General features: G+C 47.6%; 1 protein-coding gene and 1 pseudogene across 2 annotated transcripts in view; one reads left to right on the top strand and one right to left on the bottom strand.

Annotated features, from left to right (window-relative positions):
- Nucleotides 1-23,596, bottom strand: part of XKR6 (XK related 6) — a gene marked incomplete at its 5' end in the record, with an annotated part of 174,014 nt that overhangs the window by 68,135 nt on the left and 82,283 nt on the right. The gene's annotated exons all lie outside the window — the stretch shown is intronic.
- LOC308474654 (large ribosomal subunit protein eL21 pseudogene) lies at nt 1,917-2,461 on the top strand (annotated as a pseudogene). Its single transcript has one exon. The product of its transcript is annotated as a large ribosomal subunit protein eL21 pseudogene (transcript).

The following is a 23,596-nucleotide window of genomic DNA, read 5'->3' as shown; positions in this document are numbered from 1 at the left end:
ATGAAAGTATGTTTAATTATTGTTGAAAATGATATGTTGAACGAATAAAAACTTATAAAAGAAAGAAAAGAAAAACGTGTGGCTTTCATTCCATTGCTCTGGCATGAAATCAACAGGATCGTGCCAGAGTGTCGGATGGAAGCTGCTCCTTTTTTGGTCCGATGCTTTGTCGCGACCCTGCTGACTCCTGCCAGAGCGCCATGCCACCTGCCTTCCCCTCGCTGCCATCCAACGCTGGTTGCCCCGGGACGAAGGCAGAGCCTGAGGCGTCCCCAGAGAAAATGGGGGGCATACCTCTGAAAATGGGGCGCTTGGCAGGAATGGCAACAGAGCAGACCAGGGTCACAAATATTGGTTGGCTTCACAAATATTCTGGGGCATTGGCTATGGCCTGAGGGTGCTGGGCGCTGCCTCCAACTAGCCATAACTTGTCCAAAGGTGCTGATAGACACTGTAGTCAGGTTGAATCCTGACAAGACTGAAGTACTGTTTGGGGGGACAGGGCTGGTGTGGGGGACTCCCTGGTCCAGAATGGGGTAACTGTGCCCCTGAAGGACCAGGTGCGCAGCCTGGGAGTCATTTTGGACTCACAGCTGTCCATGGAGGCGCAGGTCAATTCTGTGTCCAGGGCAGCTGTTTATCAGCTCCATCTGGTACGTAGGCTGAGACCCTCCCTGCCCGCAGACTGTCTCGCCAGAGTACTGCGTGCTCTAGTTATCTCCCGCTTGGACTACTGCAACGCGCTCTACGTGGGGCTACCTTTGAAGGTGACCCAGAAACTGCAATTAATCCAGAATGCGGCAGCCAGACTGGTGACTGGGAGTGGCCGCCAGGACCGCACAACACTGGTCCTGAGAGATCTGCATTGGCTCCCAGTATGTTTCCGAGCACAATTCAAGGTGTTGGTGCTGACCTTTAAAGCCCTAAACGGCCTCGGTTCTGTATACCTGAAGGAGCGTTTCCACCTCCATCGTTCAGCCTGGACACTGAGATCCAGCGCCGAGGGCCTTCTGGCGGTTCCCTCATTGCGAGAAGTGAGGTTACAGGGAACCAGGCAGAGGGCCTTCTCGGTAGTGGCGCCCGCCCTGTGGAACGCCCTCCCTTCAGATGTCAAAGAAATAAACAACTACCTGACATTCAGAAGACATCTTAAGGCAGCCCTGTTCAGGGAAGTTTTTAATGTGTGACATTTTAGTGTATTTTTGGTCTCTGTGGAAGCCGCCCAGAGTGACTGGGGAAACCCAGCCAGATGGGTGGGGTACAAATAATAAATTATTATTATTATTATTATTATTATTATTATTAGACAATGCTGAGCTAGATCTCCAACTCAGTTCAAAGGCAGTTTCCTGTGTTCCCATGACCACACCATTTTGTCTGTCTCCGATAGATTATGAGCCTCCGCAGGGAGGGATTTTGTCACTTCTGTGTGGCGCCAAAGAGACGTTCGGTAGTAGTATTAGTGTCAGGGTAAAGAAGTGAGTCCCCGAAGGACCCAGGACAGTTTCTAGTGCAAACCCCCAGTGGAGAATCCTTGCTGAGCTTGCCAAACAGACAGCAGAGGAGACAGCAATGCTCAGACGAACATGGAAGGAAACTTCTGCTGTTTGGGGAAAAAAAGTCTGCTTGATATTTTGGCTCCAGCAAAAGATAGCAAAGGAATCCAGTTCCTCAGAAGCAGGTTAGTCTTCCCTGGATTTGGCAAGAGCTGAATTGAACATGTGTGAGGAGGGCAGAACAAAGCAACTGCTACTATCAGCTCTGCCCCTCTGTATCTATCAGGCCTGGCCCCGGGGGCAGCCGGTTCTGCCTGATGCATCTTCTGTCCCGAAAACAGACTCGTAAGACGGTAAGAACAGTCCTGCAGCAGGAACAGGACAGAGGCCGGTCAAGTCCAGCACCACAAAATTCAGCACCATCTTACAGTAAACCGTCAAGATGACCAACACCAAGGGGAAGAGGAGAGGGACACGTTACATGTTCTCAAGACCCTTTCGCAAACATGGTGTGCTCCCTCTTGCTACCTACATGTGCATCTATAAGAAGGGTGATATTGTTGACATAAAGGGCCTGGGCACAATTCAGAAAGGCATGCCCCACAAATGTTACCATGGCAAGACAGGAAGGGTATACAACATTACCCAGCATGCTGTGGGCATTATTGTGAACAAGAAAGTTAAGGGCAAGATTCTGGCCAAGAGAATTAATGTGCGAATTGAGCATATTAAGCGCTCAAAGAGCAGAGACAGCTTCTTGCAGCGTGTGAAAGAAAACGAAAGAAAGGAAAAAGAAGGAAAGGAAAAGGGAATTTGGTTTGAACTAAAAAGCCAGCCTGCTCCTCCAAGAGAAGCCCGCTTTGTGAGACACAATGGCAAGGAGCCAGAGCTGCTGGAACCAATTCCATATGAGTTTATGGCATAGTGTATGTGAACAAAATAAAATACCATGTTGAAGACCTAAATTTTTTTTAAAAAAAAATCAGAGGTGTGTGGGTTTCAAAGAAGAGCTGAGTTATGGTTCAGAATCTGCAGATTTGGCAAGTTCACACCAACATGTGAGTAGATTTCCCTCTTGTCCACAGTTGCAGGGCTAGATTTCAAGATGATTCTCAGTCTGAAAATTGTTACGACTGTTGAGTTTCTCTGCAAACTCAGGTTTCTAGTGTAGCGGTACCAGTAATTTGGAACGCTGTTCCTATTTTAACCAGACAAGCACCTACAATTCTGCTGTTTCACTACCTGCTTAAAAACCTGTTTTGTTTCAGCATTTGTCATTTGTCCTGAATTTCAGGATCTTATAAGTTTACGGCATACCTCCCAACATTTCTCTGATGAAAACAGGGACATCCTATTCCATATCCTCCAACATTTCTCCAATGAAAATAGGGGCATCCTAAGGAAAAGGGACTCGGGTGGTGCTGTGGGTTAAACCACAGAGCCTAGGACTTGCCGATCAGAAGGTCGGCAGTTCGAATCCCTGTGTCGGGGTGAGCTCCCGTTGCTCGGTCCCTGCTCCTGCCAACCTAGCAGTTCGAAAGCACACCAGTGCAAGTAGATAAATAGGTACCATTCTGGTGGGAAGGTAAATGGCATTTCCGTGCGCTGCACGACTGGACCTAATGGTCAGGGGTCCCTTTACCTTTAAGGAAAAGTGGGACATTCAGGGATCTGTAAATCTGTAAATTTACAGCTTCTGTAAATCCAAGACTGTCCTTGGAAAACAGGGACACTGTTATGGTGTACACCACAGTGACTTAAAAAGAAGTAGTTTATGTCTGCATATCGGCTGCAGTCCCAACCACGTCTTTTCAGACGTAAGCCCCATGGAGTTCAATTGGGTTCACTCCCAGGAAAGTGGGGTTAGGCTCACAACTGCTCTCACAAAACCAGCCCATCAACAGACCGTGCAAGATTGCAGGTGCTTCCAGGATGGACGTCGACACAGATGCATTGTGGGAGCGTGAAGGCTGCTTCCTCTGTTGTCAAGCCCGTGACACCCCCCCCCCCCAACTGCCACCTTCCAGTTCGGTGCTGCTGTTTCTTCCCCCCACCCCCACCTCAAGTCTGCTTGAAAATGACAGGTGTCAAAAAGGATTGCAGAAAGGGGGAAATACAAGGGAGTGAGTTGTGTGTTTGCAAGCTATTGCGAACATGACAGGCGTAATGGCAGCTCTGTCCTTCTGCCGCAACAGGATGCACTTTGGGACATGGCACACATTCCAGGCCTCGCGTGCTCTCCTCCCTGAGTCTCAGAGGTCCTCGAGATGTTCACTGGGGCGGACCAGGCCTGCCGGAGTGCATTGTGGGTCATGTGGCCGGCAGCTGAGAAGGCGCACAAGCGTGGAGACAGAGATGGAGGGAAGGGAGGGGAATCATGAGGGATCAGAGCTGCATCATAGACATGCTCCAAGAAAATGTTGGCTGAGAGCAGATGTTCTACCACAGCAGCAAAGCTCTTAATCAAAGCCTTCCTTGTTCCTCACACCCCCGTCCTCCCATTGCAGCTCTGGAAATCCAAAAGGAATTCTAACAGATCGGACAGCAGAACAAAAAAAAAAGGTTAAGGCAATTCTAGGCTGCATCAAACAAAATCTAGTGTCCAGATCAAGGGAAGTCATAGTACCACTCTATTCTGCTTTGGTTAGACCCCACCTGGAGTCCTGGCGTGCAGTTCTGGGCAGCACAATTTAAGAAGGATACTGAGAAGCTGGAAGGTGTGCTGAGGAGGGTGACTAGGAGGATCAAGGGTCTGGAAATGAAGCCTTATGAGGAACGGTTGAGGGAGCTGGGCATGTTTAGCCTGAAGAGGAGAAGACCAAGAGATGAGAGGATAGTCATCTTCAAATATCTGAAAGTCTCGCTTTCTGCTATTCCAGAGGACCCAGGCCAATGGATACAAATTGCAAGAAAGGAGATTCTGACTAAAAATTGGGATGAGCTTTCTGATGGTAACAGCTGTTTGACAGTGGAACCAACTCCTTCAGAAGGTGGTGGATTCTCCTTCCTTGGAAGAAGAAGAAGAGTTTGGATTTGATATCCTGCTTTATCACTATCCAAAGGAGTCTCAAAGCGGCGAACAATCTCCTTTCACTTCCTCCCCCACAACAAACACTCTGTGAGGTGAGTGAGGCTGAGAGACTTCAGAGAAGTGTGACTAGCCCAAGGTCACCCAGCAGCTACATGTGGAGGAGCGGGGAAATGAACCCAGTTCACCAGATTACGAGTCTACTGCTCTTAACCACTACACCACACTGGCTCTCAAGTTTTCCTCAACCTCAAGTTGGAGGTTTTGAAGCAGAGGTTGGCTGCCTATCGGTCAGGGATTCTTAAATGTGATTCCTGCATTGCAGGGGCCTTAGGGCTTCTTTCAACTCTATGATTTTATGAAAGGAATGTCTGTAATGTTGGATACCAGGAGCAAGAAACCCCAGATCCGGGGGCCACATGCAACCCTCCAGCCTCTCTATGTGGCCCCATGGACCTTTCCCATGGACAAGCGCTGGCTCATCCTCCTCCCCAAGCTTGGTGGCGGCAGCATTGGTGGGGGCAACAGGGACTTTTTGGGATCAAATTAGAAGCCAGGATTGGCTTTCATAATTCCAGGACTGTCTCTGGAAAAAGGGACACTTGGAGGGACACATGAATTTGTCCAATACTTTTTTTAAAGGCATCTAGGTTGGTGACTAGGTCTATCTATCATCTATCTATCTATCTATCTATCTATCTATCTATCTATCTATCTCTCTATCTGTCTATCTATCTATCTATCTATCTATCTATCTATCTATCATAAAAAAAGTCCTTCCAGTAGCATCTTAGAGACCAACTAAGTTTGTTATTGGTATGAGCTTTTGTGTGCGTGCACACTTCTTCAGATACACCGAAACAGAAGTCACCAGACCCTTATATATAGTGGGAGGGTGGGGAGCGGTAATACAGTGGTGCCTCGCAAGATGAAATTAATCATTCCACGAGTCTCTTCGTCTTGCGGTTTTTTCGTCTTGCGAAGCACGGCTATTAGCGGCTTAGCGGCTATTAGCGGCTTAGCGGCTTTAAGAAAAAGGAAACAAACTCGCAAGAACTCGCAAGACGTTTCGTCTTGCGAAGCAAGCCCATAGGGAAATTTGTCTTGCGGAACGACTCAAAAAACGGAAAACTCTTTCGTCTTGCGCGTTTTTCGTATTGCGAGGCATTCGTCTTGCGCGGTACCACTGTACTTAATTACAACTTATAATACTGAATTACAACTTATTACCAAACTTAAAACCATGGAGAGACCTGGTCAGAATAGAGACATTGGATTCTTATCTCATTATACAGTTGTACCTCTGGTTGCGAACGGGATCCGTTCCGGAGGCCTGTTCGCAGCATGAAAAGAGCGCAACCCGCAGAGGTGCATCTGCGCACGCGCGGGTTGCGTTTCGCCACTTCTGTGCATGCATGCGGTGTCATTGTGCACTTCTGCGCATGCGTGAGCAGCGAAACCCAGAAGTAACCCTTTCCGGTACTTCCGGGTCGCCGCGGGACGTAACCTGAAAGAACGTAACATGAAGCAAACGTAACATGAGGTATGACTGTACATGATAAAGCTATTTTTGGTCATCTCACCGCTTGCCTTTTCCTGGAAGACCAATTGCAGTCGTTAACAGTCGTCAACTGATTACCCATTCCCACCACCCTTCTGAGTAATACCCCTCCCCACCCTCTCACTATATATAAGAGTCTGGTGACTTCTGTTTCAGTGTAGCTGAAGAAGTGTGCATGCACACGAAAGCTCATACCAAGAACAAACTTAGTTGGTCTCTAAGGGACGCGGGTGGCACTGTGGGTTAAACCACAGAGCCTAGGACTTGCTGATTAGAAGGTCGACGGTTCGAATCCCCGCGATGGGGTGAGCTCCCGTTGCTTGGTCCCTGCTCCTGCCAACCAAGCAGTTCGAAAGCATGTCAAAGTGCAAGTAGATAAATAGGTACCGCTCCAGTGGGAAGGTAAACGGCGTTTCCGTGCGCTGCTCTGGTTCGCCAGAAGCGGCTTCGTCATGCTGGCCACATGACCCGGAAGCTGTACGCCAGCTCCCTCGGCCAATAAAGCGAGATGAGTGCCGCAACCCCAGAGTCGGCCACGACTGGACCTAATGGTCAGGGGTCCCTTTACCTTTACCTAAGGTGCTACTGGACAATTTTTATTATTTTATATATATATTTCTACTGCGTCAGACCAACACGGCTACCTACCTGAATCTATCTATCTACTGTATCTATCTACTCTGTCATCTATCATCTATCTATCTATCTATCTATCTATCTATCTATCTATCTATCTCTATCTATCTATGACATCAGGCTTCCCGCGACTTTAGGGAGTACAAGAATGCCGGCCCTATAGTCTTTACAACTTAGAAACTGATGCACAGCAAAGAGACAAGGAAGGAGATGGAAGTCAAGGGAGGGCGAAACAAGGGAACGTGGGCTTGAGTCATGAAAGCTTACACCATCATAAATTTGTTAGTTCTTTCAGGTGCCACAAGGCTCTTTCGTTGCTTCTTTTCATGTAAAAAAAGAAGCGATCTGAGCATATGATCCCCTCCCTTTCTCTTTTTTTCCAGGGAGGCGAACATTTTCGCAGAAATAATTGGGGATGATTTGCACCACCTTGCTCTCTGTGGATTTCCATAATGAGAAGAATACGGTAAAGCGAGCGGTTGATTCTCTGCTTCCCGGAGCAAAAATTCAGAAGCGGAGACCCCGGGAGCCTGTTCAAAAAGGGCTTGCCTTTTCTTTAAAAAAAAAAAAAATCTTTTATTAGGTCATTTGCCTTTTAGTGGGGAAGTGGAGTGTAGACTAAACACACATGCAATACCAACCAGAAAATAAAAACACAAGGCAACTGTCCCTTATCTCGTGCCCTCCAAAACCGTTGTACTACAACAGGTATGCTGTCTGAGCCTGTTCTCCCCTCTCTGTGTCCCAAATGATATTCAGAGGTATACAACCCCTTGCGATGGAGGCTCCCCTTCACTGTTATGGCTCATGGTCACTTAAAAAGGTAAGAACGTCCTGCTGGATCAGGCCATGGCCCATCTAGTCCAGCATATTCTTCTCGCAGTGGCCAACCAAATGCCCAAGGCAAAGGCCAGAAGCAGGATTCGATCACAAGAGCAACTCTCCCTTCCTGTGGTTTCCAACTCAATGGAGTAACATTGGAAAATGTCGGTCACTTCTCCTACCTGGGCAGTTATTTTTCCACAAGGGCCAACATTGATGCCGAAATCCAGCATCACCTGAGCTCTGTGAGTGCGGCTTTCTCCCAACTGAAGTGCAGAGTGTTTGAGGACCGGGACATTCACAAGGAAACCAAAATGCTTGTTTACAAAGCTATTGTACTACCAACCTTACTATATGCTTGTGAAACATGGACCACTTATAAACCGCCATCTCCAACTCTTTGAAAGATTTCATTGACAGTGTCTCTGAAAATGTTTACACATCACTTGGGAAGACAGGTGAACTAATGCCAGTGTACTGGAAGAAGCATAGATCACCAGTGTCAAAGCAATGATTCTTCAACATCAACTTCGTTGGACTGGTCATGTGCAGATGCCTGATGATCGTCTTCCAAAGCAACTACTCTATCCCAAACTTAAAAATGGAAAGCGTAATGCTGGTGGTCAACGAAAGAGGTTTAAAGACTCTCAAGGCAAATCTAAAAAAATGTAGTATAAACACCGACAACTGGGAAACACTTGCCTGTGAGCGCTCCAATTGGAGAACAGCCTTTGCCAAAGGTGTCATGAGCTTTGAAGATGCTCGAACTCAGGACGCAAGGGAGAAACGTGCTAAGAGGAAGGCACGCTTGGCAAACCCTCACCGGGATCAGCTCCCACCCAGAAACCTATGTCCCCACTGTGGAAGGATGTGTGGATCCAGAATTGGCCTCCACAGTCACTTACGGACTCACTGTTAAGACTGTGTTCATGGAAGACAATTTTACTCAGCTCCGAATGATCGCCAAAGAGAGCGAGAAGAGAGCAATCCTACAGGAAGCCAAAACAGGGGACTTATTTCTGAGTAAGGCTGGACAGAAGTGGACTGTATAAGTGATGGAAGAGAGGGTAGAGGAAGAAGAAGAGGAGGAAGGGTGCTATTTTAAGGACAAGCTGCTCTCGTTTAGAAATCATCTTCTAAGGCATTCGGATGCATTGTTGCATTCAACTACGGATGCATGCAACGCGTCACTCCTGCTAATAGTAAACTTGGGCCGTGCATGCAGCCAAGGCAAAACAGGTTTACTAAGAAATATGAGGGCAGTCTTGGAGTACTCAGGGGAACCCCAAGGTTTACAAGGTGACACAGCAAAACCAAAAAACCCAGGCACCCGAAACAGCCCAGGGAGAACTGAGCATTGCTGAGTGTCAGGTGGAAATGAGAAATGGAAAACTTGGGTGGATGAATGTCTGCGAGAAGGGAATGTCATATCGAGGAGGAGGAGGAGGCATCCTTGCCAAGAAACTATGCTGCAACATTTCCTTGCAGTTCTTATGTGAGTTCCCCCACTTGCCCAGGACCACCATCTCAGAGACAGGCCTGTGACAATCCTCGCCCTCCTTCTGGCAGCCCTGGTGGCTACGTGCTTTGGAGAGCAAAGTGCCGGGTCTCCGCTGCTAACGGTTTTATTGATCGCGTCTGCATCACATTGCTGCTGTCCTTTGCGATGTGGGAGGCCTTGATGCAAAAGAAGGCAGGGAAAGGATGTATGGTGTCTCGTTCCAGGGCCCCCTTGGCAGGAGGAAGGGTGCGTCTCCGAGTGATGAACCGCAGACCTCAAATATAGGCCTGCAGCAAGGTGGGGCAGGCACCCAACTCCTCCATTAACCTGCTGAGAAAACACCCCGGCCATTTGCCCAAAGCCTCGCCATTCCTTCTAAAGGAGAACCTACCTGCCCGTGGACTGCCTCGCCAGAGTGGTGCATGCTCTGGTTATCTCCCGCTTGGACTACTGCAATGCACTCTACGTGGAGCTCCCTTTGAAGGCGACCCGGAAACTACAACTAATCCAGAATGTGGCAGCTAGCCTGGTGACTGGGAGCGGCCACCGAGACCACGTAACACCGGTCTTGAAAGACCTGCATTGGCTCCCAGTATGTTTCCAAGCACATTTCAAAGTGTTGGTGCTGACCTTTAAAGCCCTAAACGGCCACGGTCCAGTATACCTGAAGGAGCATCTTCACCCCCATCGTTCTACCCGGACACTGAGGTCCAGCACCGAGGGCCTTCTGGTGGTTCCCTCGCTGCGAGAAGCCAAGTTACAGTGAACCAGGCACAGGGCCTTCTCGGTAGTGGCGCCCTCCCTGTGGAACGCCGTCCCACCAGATGTCAAAGAGAAGAACAACAACCAGACGTTTAGAAGACATCTGAAGGCAGCCCTGTTTAGGGAAGCTTTTAATGTTTGATGTATTACTGTATTTTAATATTTTTTTGGAAGCCGCTCAGAGTGGCTGGGGAAGCCCAGCCAGATGGGCGGGGTATAAATAACAAATTATTATTATTATTATTATTATTATTATTATTATTATTATATCACTTAATTTTCTGGCACTTCATAGCATGGCCAAGAAACAATGCGGGGCAATGCAGAGGAAGCGGGTGGGCATAAGGGCATAAGAAGAGTCTTCAGCTGGATCAGACCAATGGCCCATCTTGGCCAGCATCCTGTTCTCACAGTGCCTGACCAGATGTACGTGGGAAACCTGCAAGCAAAACTCAAAACTTCTAGTCACTGGAAACCACTTCTGCCTTAAGGAGGAGGTGGGGTTGTGGGCTTCATGACCCCTCCACGTGTGTGGTGGGTGGAGGCCAGCTCCGCGTGATTGGGGGGATTCCTGGCTGCATCACCCCCTGGGCCAGCCAATCGCCTGGCTCTGGGGACGTGGCCTGCCCTATATAGGCAGGATGCGGCAGGGGATCTCCCTCTTTGCCGCCCGCCAGCGCTTCCTGTTTTCCCCACCCTCCTGTCCTATAAGGTTTTCTTCCTTTCACCTTGCTATGGACCTTGGTTGGTCGCCGTTGAGGGCCTGGTAGGAATTTTTCCACTTGGCAAATTGGCACCAACCACTTGGTTTTCGCCTAAAGGTAAAGGGACCCCTGACCATTAGGTCCACTCGTGACGGAGGCTGGGGTTGCAGCGCTCATCTTGCTTTATTGGCCGTGGGAGGCGGCGTACAGCTTCTGGGTCATGTGGCCAGCATGACTAAGTCGCTTTTGGTGAACCAGAGCAGCGCACGGAAACGCCGTTTAACTTCCCGCTGGAGCAGTACCTATTTATCTACTTGCACTTCATGCTTTTGAACTGCTAGGTTGGCAGGAGCAGGGACCGAGCAACGGGAGCTCACCCAGTCACGGGGATTCGAACCGCCAACCTTAGGACCAATGCCTAAGCCAATACCATTCATCACCTGTAACCAATACAGTTGTGGCCTTTTTTAGCCCATTAACCTTAATAATTGTGTCATGTGTCATTATTTTCACCGGGGGGTGGTGGTGGTCGGGAACTCGCCATGCAATTCAGAAGCAGGCTGCACCCAACTGTGGAGGGAGATCATAGCTGTCATGGCTTGTAGCCACCAATAGCCCTCTCCTTCATGACTTTGTCTAATCCTCTTTTAAAGCCATCCAGGTTTGTGGCCATCACTGCCTCCTGTGGCAGGGAGTTCCATAGGTTAACCATGTACTGCTTCATGGGATGTCCATGACTTCTAGTTTACTGTATGCAATGTATGCAATGCTTTCCCCCCCCGCAATTGCAATGCTTTTTGCATGTATGCAATGCTTTGGGGGGGGCATGATGCAGGGGTACACATACCGCTAACCATTTTGTGAATCTAAATTTGGCCTCATTGAGGGGCAGTATTTCAATGAGTAGGAAAATGGGAGTACCTCTAAACATTAGTTTATTTTAGAAAAAAAAAAGCACTGCATGTATGAATTGAATGGCCCCCGAGGGCTGTTCTGTTCTGCATTTATGCTCTCATGGGCACAGAATCTGGGATCAGGTGCAAGAATCCCCAAAATGCTCCCTTAAAGAAAGGCAGCTAAGTTTCTAGTCCTCACTACTATAGCAGTCATGTTGTTCAGGTGGCAGTTCTTCTGTGCCATGCATATTTATACCGTATTTTTCGTCCCATAGGACGCTCTGTCCCATAGGACGCACCTAGTTTTTTGGGGGGGGAAATAAAGGAAAATTTTTTTTCCTTTATTTCCCCCCCAAAACCAGGTCGGGGAAACCGAACCAGGTCGAGGAACAGCAGGATGGCGGCGCTGCTTTCAGCACACCCGGCGCTCCGGGAAGCAGGCTGCTATTTGCAGCCTAGACAGCCCTGTGGGAACTCCCGCAGGGCTGCCTAGGCTGCGGATGTCTTCCTGAAGCCTGGAGAGCGAGAGGGGTCGGTGCGTACCGACCCCTCTCGCTCTCCAAGCTTCAGCGAAAGCCTGCATTTGCCCCATAGGACGCACCCAGATTTCCCCTTCATTTTTGGAGGGAAAAAATGCGTCCTATAGGGCGAAAAATACGGTAATTCCCATTTCCCAAGCCATCATCGCTCCATTTCCACAGGAGCAATGGACACCATGCAGATTTATGTAAACATGCATTTGTTTTCCAGCACAGAATGAAGCATCTTTTCGGATGATAAGTGGGGCTGCTTGAGTCGCCATGAAGCCAGCTGATGGGACCTCATGACCATATCTTTATCTAGCTCCACGGAGGGGAGAAGGAAGGTGCAGAGACTCCTGAGCTGGTAGCTGGCACTGTGCACACCACTGGGGGTAGTTTGTACCACTACAATTAAGAACAGGAAAGGGGACAAAAATTATTTACACAACCCCACACCCTTACATTGCTCCTTCCATGGATGCAGTTTCCTTGGAAACCAGTGCATTATGTGGGCCTATGCAATGCAGTCATACCTTGGGTTACAGAAGCTTCAGGTTGCGTTTTTTCAGGTTATGGACTGGAAACCTGGAAGTACCGGAATGGGTTACTTCCGGGTTTCGGCGGTCAAGCATGCACAGAAGCACTAAATCGCACTTTGTGCATGTGCAGAAGCACCGAATTGCAACCCGCACATGCGCAGACGCGGTGCTGCGGGTTGTGAACGCTGCGGGTTGCAAACATGCCTCCCACACGGATCATGTTCTCAACCTGAGCATCCACAGTAGGAAATGCTCCCCAGCGCTTCGTCCCCAAAGGATACTGGGGAAGCCAACTGCAGCTTTGGGTAAAGCTAAAGGGACCCCTGACCGTTAGGTCCAGTCGTGGCCGACTCTGGGGTCGTGGTGCTCATCTCGCTTTATTGGCCAAGGGAGCCGGCGTACAGCTTCCGGGTCATGTGGCCAGCATGACTGAGCCACTTCTGGTGAAACCAGAGCAGCGCACGGAAATGCCGTTTACCTTCCCGCCAGAGCGGTACCTATTTATCTACTTGCACTTTGACATGCTTTCGAACTGCTAGGTTGGCAGGAGCTGGTACCAAGCAATGGGAGCTCACCCCGTTGCGGGGATTTGAACCTGTGACCTTCTGATTGGCAAGCCCTAGGTTCAGTGGTTTAGACCACAGTGCCACCCGCATCTCGCAGCTTTGGGTAGTATCTAACCAACAATGATGGACAGCTGTTGAAAAGATTAGGAATGTAGGAACCAAGTCGGACCATTGGTCTCCCAGTTCCCCAGGGCACGTGGTGAAGTTGGAAGAGAGCAAAGATCCAGCACTAGCACCTGGGAATTTGGGGGTCTGGGGGAAGGCCACAGCTCAAGGGCACAGCATCTTCTCTGAGTGCCGGAAGTCTCAAATTCAATTCACAGCATCTGGGCTGTGACAGAAGAGACTCTGGAGCCCTGGACAGTTGCTCCAGCCAGCGAGGGCAGCACAGAGCTAAATGGACCACTGGGTCTCACTCAACATATGGCTGTTGCCTGTCTTTTTAATCATCTGCGCTCACTGGCCAGAGAGAGTCTGATGATGATGAGAATCACCTCTTTACCTTGGGTTTTGTCACACAAAGGGCAGGTGATTAATAATGCAGTGGTACCTTGGGTTACAGATGCTTCAGGTTACAGACTCTGCTAACCCAGAAATAGTACCTCGGGTTAAGAACTTTGCTTCAGGATGAGAACAGAAATTGTGCAGCAATGGCACGGCAGCAGCAGGAGGCCCCATTAGCTAAAGTGGTACCTCAGGTTAAGAACAGTTTCAGGTTAAGAACGGACCTCCAGAACGAATTAAGTTCTTAACCCGAGGTACCACTGTAATAATAACTTATTTATTTAATAAAATTTATACGCAGTAAAAAACAACAATCTCAAAGCGGCTTGCAAAAAAAAAAGAAAAAAAGAAAAACAATAAAATCACCAGTAAGGGAAATTAGCAACAATAATTTAAGACGTTTGAAAAGTTAAAATAACAATAGACTAAGAACAAATGAAAACTCATACGAACTTTCTGAACATCTGGGTAGGCTTGCCTAAACGAAAATGTTTTCAGGAGGTGCCAAAAACAGTGTAGTGAAGGTGCCTGTCTCAGATCAATAGGTAGGGAGTTCCAAAGTGTAGGTTCTGCCACACTAAAATATTGATTTCTTTCTAATGTGGAATGGGTATTATGTGGCACCTGGTATCATGCCAATACAGTCATACCTCGGGTTACAGACGCTTCAGGTTGCGCGTTTTCGGGTTACGGACGTGCCGGAACCCGGAAGTACCAGTACAGGTTACTTCCGGGTTTCGGCGCTCGCGCATGCGCACAGACACTAAATTGTGCTTTGTGCATGCGCAGAAGCACTGAATCGCAACCCACACGTTCGCAGATGTGGTCTGCAGGTTGCGAACGTGCCTCCTGCACGGATCACAATCACAACCTGAGCGTCCACTGTACTGCTGAGCGAAGCAGTCGAGTGGGCACATGTAAGGCAAGGAAATTTCATAGGTAAACAGGTTCTTGAACTTGGCTTGGTATAAAATTGGCAACCAGCCCAGATCAGAGAGAATAGAAAGAGAAAGAGAGAGCCTTTCCTGTGGTGGCTCCTGGCTTTTGACTTTGTAATGTCCTTCTCAAGGAATGGATGGAGACTGCTTTGGTCTCATTTAGGCACCAGGCAACTTCCGGGTTTTAAAGGACTGCTGACATAAACATTCTTAAACGGGGTGGATTTTATTTCCACTATGTATTTGAACAGGCTGTTGCCGTATGATCATGCACATGAAGCAGAGAAAGGGGACAGAGAAACATTTTGCTTCCTCTTCCATAACACGAGAAGTTGAGGCTGTCCAGTGGGTGTCACCGTTGCCCAGGACCCCATTTGCTATGAGGGTTCGGTGCAACTGTGCTGAACTGCCAGCACCTGCAACTGCAACTTGGATGAGCTCATTGAAAGAACCCACTTGCGTCCTTGGTCAGAGGCAAGAGCAAGGGAAGCAGGAAATGTCTGCATTTAATAATGCAATGTATTTATAGAGAGAGTACGATGTAAAATAAAGACCTCTCCCTGCCCACTTTTTTTGTCCTCATTAAAATTGCATTCTGGAGACGAGTATAACAGGAACAACTGTTATCAATTATATATCACATATAGACCCGTGCTAAAACACAAGCGTAGCTTCAGGGCTCGGCTTGCAAGGGATTCTCGGTCACTGAATCTTAAAACCTGAGGCCAAGATGAGCGCATGCAAAATCTACCCAACGGAGACTTGGGAGAAAGTTCTCCACCGGACGCAGCATTGCAGAACAGATCCACTCAGATGTCAAATTGAGCTGTGAAAGATCCAGTCATTTGTCAATATAAAACCACAGAATGCCAAAACAATTAAGCCATCCGGTAACGAGAACCAGCAATTACACTAATTACAAACAACATTCAACCCAGGAAGAACAGTAAATGTTACAGTTAGAGTTTAAGCAGTGCCATGCTTACAAAACCCAATTCAAAGTGTTGGTGTTGACCTATAAAGCCTTAAATGTCTTAGGGCTGCAATACCTCAAAAACTGCCTCTTCATGTATGAACCTACCCAGACACTGCAATCATAAGTCCTCGAAGTCCTCCATGTCCGAGAGGTTTGGTGGGTGACAACATGAGAACGGACTTTTCTGTGGTGGCTCCCCGTTTGTGGAATGCTCTTCCCAGAGAGGCTTGCCTGATGCCCTTGTCACATATCTTTAGAAGCCAGGCAAAAACCTGTCCTTTTTCATCAGGCATTTGGCTTTTAACTATCTATAAGTTGGATGTTTTAATGCATGGGTAGGCAAACTAAGGCACAGGGGCTGGATCAGGCCCAATAACCTTCTAAATTGGGTCCACAGACGGTCTGGGAATCAGGATGTTTTTACATGAGTAGAATGTGCCCTTTTATTTAAAATGCATCTATGGGTTATTTGTGGGGCATAGGAATTCATTCACTTTCCCCCCCCCCAAATATAGTCCGGCCCCCCACAAGGTCTGAGGAACAGTGGACCAACTCCCTGCTGAAAGAGTTTGCTGACCCCTGTTTTAATGTCTTTTTTAAATGCTGGTTTTAATGTCTGTATGTTTTGTTGTTGTTGTTTTGCTTAAAATATTGTAAGTCGCTTTGAGCTGCCGTGGCAAAAAAGTGACTAATAGATTTAATAAATCATCATCCTTATTTAAGAGAAAGCGGTTCCAAACGAATGTGTTTTTAGGGGCCCCCTAGAGGCTTGCAGTGATGAAGGCTTATGTATTTCCAGAGGGACACTGCTGAAAAGGCCCTGCTCCACATGCCTGACAATTAGGAACATAGGTAAAGGTAAAGGTAAAGGGACCCCTGACCATTAGGTCCAGTTGTGGCTGACTCTAGGGTTGCAGCGCTCATCTCACTTTATTGGCCGAGGGAGCCGGCATACAGCTTCTGGGTCATGTGGCCAGCATGACTAAGCGAACCAGAGCAGCGCACGGAAACGCCATGTTTTTCTGGAGCAAGGTTCCATGTGACTAGGAAGTGTCCAGCCAATACTATGAGTTACCATCCTAAATATCTTTGCAGAAGCTTAAGGAAAGCTTGACCTATTGCTCAATATCCAAAAAACCAAAATACTGCACCAACAAGCACAAAACAATCCCTCTGCAGTGCCACAAATTCAACTTAATGGTGTAATGTTGGACAGTGATGATCACTTTTCCTACCTGGGCAGTTATCTTTTCACAAGAGCCAACATCAGCGCCGAAATTCAGCATCACCTGAGCTCTGCAAGTGCAGCTTTCTCGTGATTGAAGTGCAGAGTGTTTGAGGACCGGGACATTCGCAGGAAAACCAAAATGCTTGTTTACAAAGCTATTGTACTACCAACTTTACTGTATGTTTGTGAAACATGGACCACTTATAAACGTCGTCTCCAACTCTTTGAAAGATTCCATTGCCGGTGTCTCTGAAAAATTTTACACATCACTTGGGAAGGCAGGTGAACTAATGTCAGTGTACTGGAAGAAGCAATGATCACCAGTGTTGAAGCAATAATTCTTCAACATCAACTTTGTTGGACTGGTCATGTTGTTTGGATGCCTGATGATTGTCTTCCAAAGCAACTACTCTATTCCCAACTCAAGAATGGAAAGCAAAATATCGGTGGACAACAAAAGAGGTTTAAAGACTCTCTCAAAGCAAATCTTAAAAAAATGTAACATAAGCACTGATAAGTGGAAACTTGTGAGTGCTCCAACTGGAGAACAGCCTCTACCAAAGGTGTCATGGGCTTTGAAGACAATTGAACTCAGGACGCAAGGGGAAAATGTGCTAAGAGGAAGGCACGCTTGGCAAATCCACACCATGATCAACTCCCGCCCGGAAACCAATGTCCCCACTGTGGAAGGACGTGTGGGTCCAGAATTGGCCTCCACAGTCACTTACATACTCACTACTAAGACAATCTTACTCGGCTAAGTGATCGCCAAAGAAGAAGATGAGTTACTTTGACTTTACTGAACTGTAGAAGAAGAAGAAGAAGAGTTTGGATTTGATATCCCGCCTTTCACTCCCCTTCAGGAGTCTCAAAGCGGCTAACATTCTCCTTTCCCTTCCTCCCCCACAACAAACACTCCGTGAGGTGAGTGGGGCTGAGAGACTTCAAAGAAGTGTGACTGGCCCAAGGTCACCCAGCAGCTGCATGTGGAGGAGCGGAGACGCGAACCCGGTTCCCCAGATTAGGAGACTACCGCTCTTAACCACTACACCACACTGTACTAATTGCTTTGATGAATTTGTTGTTGTTTGTTTTACAGTGGTACCTCAGGTTACATATGCTTCAGGTTACAGACTCCGCTAACCCAGAAATAGTGCTTCAGGTTAAGAACTTTGCTTCAGGATGAGAACAGAAATCATGCTCCGGCGGCGCGGCAGCAGCAGCAGCAGCAGGCCCTATTAGCTAAAGTGGTGCTTCAGGTTAAGAACAGTTTCAGGTTAAGAACGGACCTCTGGAACGAATTAAGTACTTAACCTGAGGTACCACCGTATATGCTATTTGTGTGGGAGCTGGTGCATCCAAAATGCTATGAAAGAGTTAATTTAGCATAGAATTCTATAAGCAGATTTTTCAGCTGGCTCTGTTATCATCTGTAGACTGTGAGTTAGTGAGTTTTTCCTGTGAAAACAGCAGAGATCTTGCCCAGTCATTTCTCGGAGAGAAAAAAGAGAACTACATTTTTTTAAAGGGTTTGCACATACAAATACCACAATTGGTGCTTGATATTATAGGGATGGCAATGTTTGTTACCATGTTTAGCGTGATTATTGTGAGCTGCTGTGAGCGCAGCATGTGTTGAGAAAGTGGAATAAAAATAATAAATCTAATCAATTCAACAGTTTTAAAAGAGGGGTGTCTTTATTTCCCCTCTTCTTCTACCACTGTTACCCCATAATGACATTTTAAAAGGATTCTGTGAAGTTTGGGGTATTTATGTAACAGGTTTGTTTATTGATTGATTGATTGATGACAATCCCTAGAGGGAACTAACCTGTCTATTTCTATTTCTCATCCCCCCCAACTTAAGTTCAGTTCCCCATATTTCTGCAGAAACTGGTGATTTTTCTTTTTTTTTTAAAAAAAATCCTCATGAATTTTCGACTGCATTTTAGAGCAAATTTCTTCCAACAAACACATCTTTGCATGTTGTTTTGTCTGATACACACATTCGGGCTGGCTCAAGAACTGCATTGCAAAATCCAGGTTTTTCAACGGAAAAGGCAAATTTCAAAGGAGATATGTGTTTCCATTCAGGATGCGCAAACGACGCAGATTCTGGTCAAAATGCAAACAAGACGGACTTTCTCCCTACCCCTAGAGGTCTCACAACACTTTACTTTTTAAGGTCTTCCTATGTGTCACGATTTTCAGGTCCTCCTGTGTCAAGAAATATCACTTCCCCGCTTCCTGAAGGATGCCCCGCAAGAAGAGATAATGACAGGATCGCTACGCTGCAATCGCATGGGTGGGAGGGCTTGTGTGACTCAAATCCGAATGTCAGCACGATGATATGTTAATCAAATTAGCATCCCCGTTTAGGTGATGTAACAGCTTGCTGCAAAGCCCTCCTCCCCCCTTGCACACATTTGGCAAGAATGAAGGAGGCTGGCCAATCACAGGAGCCGCAGCATCTGCCGGGGTGCACTGTGCTCATTATCACAGGGAATTTGGGGGGCGGAGAAAGCATAATTCTGTGCATTTCAAAAGGAAGGGGAAGGTGGAGGGTTGGCAAAGCCGTGCAGCAGAGCGCCGCTGCGTTGTTTGATGGCAGAGGATGGACTTGCCCTGAGGACCAAGCGGAGAAGAAAAGCTTGGCTAAGTGAGTTTCTTGTAAGCAATGAGGCCGCCTTTTATTTTCTGGAGCAAGGGTGGAATGCAAAGATGCCCCGTAAAGGAGACAGGATAATGGAACAGAGAACACAAGGACGGATGGCCCATTCCCTTGCAGCGGATGTTTCTTTCGAGGAGGAAATGCAGTGCAAACAGACACACACACAACCACACAACACACACACACAGATTAGGAGAAAGAACACGGAATGATCCCAATGCAACTGCCATCCACTTTCCAAACTGGCAACTCCTCAATGCGATTATTGCTAATTTCACAGATTACTGCTAAACACAGTTCTGGGTACAACAGTTTAAGGATACGATATGATAATCTATATTGTCATTGTCCCATACAGAACAACGAAATTGAAAAAATCTCCACCAGACATTCAAAACCCACAAGCCTGCTACCCCAGCTATCCCAGCCTGGTCAGCCCCTAAAAACTCTGATACTCCATAATTGAATACAATATACCCACATAAAGACTAGCTTAAAGGTAAAGGGACCCCTGACCATGAGGTCCAGTCGTGGGGTTGTGGCGCTCATCTCTCTTTATTGGCCGAGGGAGCCGGCGTACGGCTTCCGGGTCATGTGGCCAGCATGACTAAGCTGCTTCTGGCATACCAGAGCAGTGCATGGAAACGCCATTTACCTTCCCGCCGGAGTGGTACCTATTTATCTACTTGCACTTTGACATGCTTTTGAACTGCTAGGTTGGCAGGAGCAGAGACCGAGCAACGGGAGCTCACCCCGTTGCAGGAATTCGAACCGTGACCTTTTGATCCGCAAGTCCTAGGCTCTGTGGTTTAACCTACAGCGCCACCTGTGTCCCTCAAAGACTACCTTACATTGCGTTTAAAACCAAAATTGCATTTGGATAGAAACTGTTTCTCAGGCGGCTAGTCCTAGTCTTTATAACCCTGTACCTTCTTCCAAAAGGCAGAAGCTGAAAGAGATCATTTCTGGGGTGCGCACTATCCTGTGCTATCTCTGCAGCTTTCTTATGGCACCTGGAAGCATAGATTTGATCCAAGGTGGGAAGAGTGCACCCAATTATTCTCTCCGCAGCCTTTACAACCCTGGACAGCATTGTTTTTTGCCTGACCGTGCAGCTCCCAAACCACACACACAGACCGTAAGTTAATACACTCTCAACAGTACAGTGGTAAAATGCCATTGACCAAGCTGGAACATGTGCAGAGGAGGGAGACCAAGATGAACAAGGGTCTGGGAACCAAGCCTTATGAGGAACGGTTGAGGGAGCCAGGGGGTGGGGGTGGGTGTTTAGCCTGGAGAAGAGAAGACTGAGAGGTGATATGATTGTTGTTTAGTCGTTTAGTCATGTCCGACTCTTCGTGACCCCCTGGACCAGAGCACGCCAGGCACTCCTGTGTTCCACTGCCTCCCGCAGTGTGATCAAACTCATGCTGGTAGCTTCAAAAACACTGTCCAGCCATCTCACCCTCTGTCGTCCCCTTCTCTTTGTGCCCTCCATCTTTCCCAACATCAGGGTCTTTTCCAGGGAGTCTTCTCTTCTCATGAGGTGGCCAAAGTATTGGAGCCTCAGCTTCAGGATCTGTCCTTCCAGTGAGCACTCAGGGCTGATTTCCTTCAGAATGGAGAGGTTTGATCGTTCCATAGGGCAGGTGCCACTACCGAGAAGGCCCTCTGCCTGGTTCCCTGTAGCTTTGCTTTTCGCAATGAGGGAAACGCCAGATTGTAATTTTATGTTGTGAACTGCCGTGAGATCTACGGATGAAGGAAGGTATATAAATTTATTTACTTTTAAAAAAATGTCCTGTCTGAATCCCCAGAGAACTGCAGCCAGTTTAAGTTCACAATAGTGAGCTAAGTGGATCTCTGACCTAACTCAGTATGTGGCAGCTTCGTATGTCTTTGGGAAGTATGGAAAGGCTTTAGAATATTGTGTGGACACACACACACACACACACACACACAGGCTAAAGGTGATTCCACTGAGAGTGTGTGCTGTTGTCCTGCAGGCTACCTGCTGTCTTCTGAATCCCAGAATAGAGATCAACAACCTCTGAGCCAGGTGACCTCTGCAGTCCAAGGTATTCAGAAGAAGAAACAGGACCTCGCTGTGACTCATCATTGCTGCTGATCCCGCAAACTGTTGATTCCATTGATAAAAAGCTTTTAGGCACTCGGCCAAATCTGTTTGGTTCATTCATAGAAAGCAGGGCTGGGGGAAAGAGAAATCGACTGGGCAGCAGGCCAGGAAACAGAATCCGTGCCTGTCTCTGGCAACCAGACAAAGCTCTCGGTTATCCAGGGATGGAACCTGGAAAGGTTGTAGCTCAGAGGCAGGGGACATGGGTAGGGCAAAGAGTTATAAGGCTCAGCTTGGGGATTCCCCAGTCGAAATGACTTGAAGCAAGTCTGGAAAGAACAATTCAGAGTCCGTCCAGGCTGCTGTTGCCCTTTTGCCTAGGACCCTCGTACCTACGGGACCGCCTCTCCTGGTATGCCCCACGGAGGACCTTAAGGTCCATAAATAGCAACACCCTAGAGGTCCCGGGCCCTAAGGAAGTCAGATTAGCCTCAACCAGAGCCAGGGCCTTTTCAACTCTGGCTCCGGCCTGGTGGAACGCTCTGTCTCATGAGTCCAGGGCCCTGCAGGATCTGATTTCCTTCTGCAGGGCCTGTAAGACAGAGTTGTTCCGCCTGGCCTTTGGCTTAGAATCAGTTTGATTCCCTCCCGCTCTTTCTTTTTTCCTTTCTCCTCCTGTGAAGAGGCTGCATCTTAATGTTTTAATGTTGTATTTTAATCTTGTCTTTTAAGTTGTATTTTAATCAACTTGTTTTTATTACTGGTTGTTAGCCGCCCTGAGCCCAGTCTTGGCTGGGGAGGGCGGGGTATAAATAAAATTTATTATTATTATTATTATTATTATTATTATTATTATTATTATTATTTTGTTTCTGGCAGGTGTCCTTCTGTAACATGTCACTGATGCAATAAAAATGTCCGCATATGATTCCACCTTATTTCTTGTTCTGCAATGCTTCCTGGTGTTAATGCATTGTTGCATAAGGCATTGTAACAAAAATGAGACAAAATAAAATAAGACAAAATAAAAGTTGAATCATAGAATCTTAGGGTTAGAAGGGGCCCCAAGGGTCATCTAGCCCAACCCCCCGCAATGCAGGAATCTCAATTAAAGCATCCATGGTAGATGGCCACCCAACCTCTGCTTAAAAACCTCCACCGAAGGAGAGTGTACCACCTCCCAAAGGAGACTGTTTCACTGTCAAACAAACGCCGGCTCCCTCGGCCTGAAAGCGAGATAAGCGCTGCAACCCCATAGTCTCCTTTGACTGGACTTAACCGTCCAGGGGTCCTTTACCTTTACTTTACTAGTCACAGTGGCTACAAATCCACACTGTGATCAACTCCCGCCCGGAAACCAATGTCCCCACTGTGGAAGGATGTGTGGATCCAGAATTGGCCTCCACAGTCACTGACGGACTCACTGTTAAAACTGTGTTTATGGAAGACAATGGGCTACGAGGGATCGCCAAAGAAGAAGAAAACTTCAAGGATCAGAGGCAGAGAGCATCTGAGTACCAGTTCCTGGGGATTCTGAAGAGAAGAAGGTGATTTTGCTCTTTTCCAGACTGTGGTTTCCCCAGAAACACCTGACTGGTGGCCCTCGGAGTCAAGATCCTGGCCTTTGGTCTCCTCCGACGTTCTAAAAGATCTTCCCAACACGGCCCAAGATTCAATGCTGGGTTTCCGCGGCGCTCGTTAACACAGCACGAGAGGCAGCTCTTACCTACTTAAGTTCTTAAAAGACTCTTTCCTTAAGTGGGAAATCTATACAGGATTTCCTCCCAGCCCCCTGACACAACAGCTAATAGAATTTCAGCTTCTCAGACGAGGATTAGACCCTGTTGATCCTTCTGCTGTATAAAAGCAGCCAGGCCCTCAGCACCAGCGGTTGACGAGTTGACCCAGCAAAGGCGGTAACACCTCCATGAATAATAGAATCCGACAAGCCTTCGGAAGCCATCCCGCTGTTACCCTCCTGCCCGCGACCAGGCGCACGACTAAGCCCTGCCTGATTAAAACTCTTAGTAGCTTGTCCTCTGTTACTTATTTATTTCACACGCTCTGCGGAAAGGTGGATCTTGCGGCGGGATCTCCTTCCAAAAGAGGCTCAAACGCCAGCTTGGGCAACATAAGAGCTGTCCTGCATTCTCCACAGAATAATAATAGA

Source organism: Podarcis pityusensis (genome assembly GCF_964106645.2).
Source record: "Podarcis pityusensis genome assembly, chromosome: 3".
Lineage (NCBI taxonomy): Eukaryota > Metazoa > Chordata > Lepidosauria > Squamata > Lacertidae > Podarcis > Podarcis pityusensis.
This window is presented reverse-complemented; position numbering and strand designations above follow the sequence as displayed.